This window comes from Chaetura pelagica, unplaced genomic scaffold (assembly GCF_000747805.2).
Source record: "Chaetura pelagica isolate M959 unplaced genomic scaffold, ChaPel_1.0 Scaffold1274, whole genome shotgun sequence".
Classification (NCBI taxonomy): domain Eukaryota; kingdom Metazoa; phylum Chordata; class Aves; order Apodiformes; family Apodidae; genus Chaetura; species Chaetura pelagica.
The window spans coordinates 1-784 of NW_009953102.1; the positions used below are offsets into that span (position 1 = coordinate 1).

At 53.3% G+C, this 784-nt stretch overlaps 1 pseudogene; it reads right to left on the reverse strand.

The window, feature by feature from the left end:
* Positions 1 to 610: 610 nt before the first annotated feature.
* LOC104388402 lies at positions 611 to 778 on the reverse strand (annotated as a pseudogene).
* Between the last annotated feature and the right edge of the window lie 6 nt (positions 779 to 784).

Below are 784 nucleotides of genomic sequence, written 5' to 3' on the forward strand. Positions count from 1 at the left end.
GAGGTCCTGGTTGGCCATGAGGTCCTGGTTGACAACAAGGTCCTGGTTGGCCATGGGGTTGACCTGGTTGGCCTCATGGTTGGCCATGAAGTCCTGGTTGGCCATGAAGTCTTTGTTGACCATGAAGTCCTGGTTGGCCATGAGATTGACCTGGTTGGCTTCATGGTTGGCCATGAAGTCTTGGTTGGCCATGAAGTCTTTGTTGACCATGAGGTCCTGGTTGGCCATGACATCCTCATTGACCATGAGGTCCTGGTTGGCCTCATGGTTGGCCATGAAGTCCTGGTTGGCCATGAAGTCTTTGTTGACCATGAAGTCCTGGTTGGCCATGAGATTGACCTGGTTGGCTTCATGGTTGGCCATGAAGTCTTGGTTGGCCATGAAGTCTTTGTTGACCATGAAGTCCTGGTTGGCCATGAGATTGACCTGGTTGGCTTCATGGTTGGCCATGAAGTCTTGGTTGGCCATGAAGTCTTTGTTGACCATGAAGTCCTGGTTGGCCATGAGATTGACCTGGTTGGCTTCATGGTTGGCCATGAAGTCTTGGTTGGCCATGAAGTCTTTGTTGACCATGAAGTCCTGGTTGGCCATGAGATTGACCTGGTTGGCTTCATGGTTGGCCATGAAGTCCTGGTTGGCCATGAAGTCTTTGTTGACCACAAGGTCCTGGTTGGCCATGAAGTCCTGGTTGACCACAAGGTCCTCGTTGGCCTCGGAGCTTTTGGGGACCCTCAGGCCCACGGGGCTTTGGTGGCTCTTGGTCCCCAGGTGGGTCTTGGGGCCC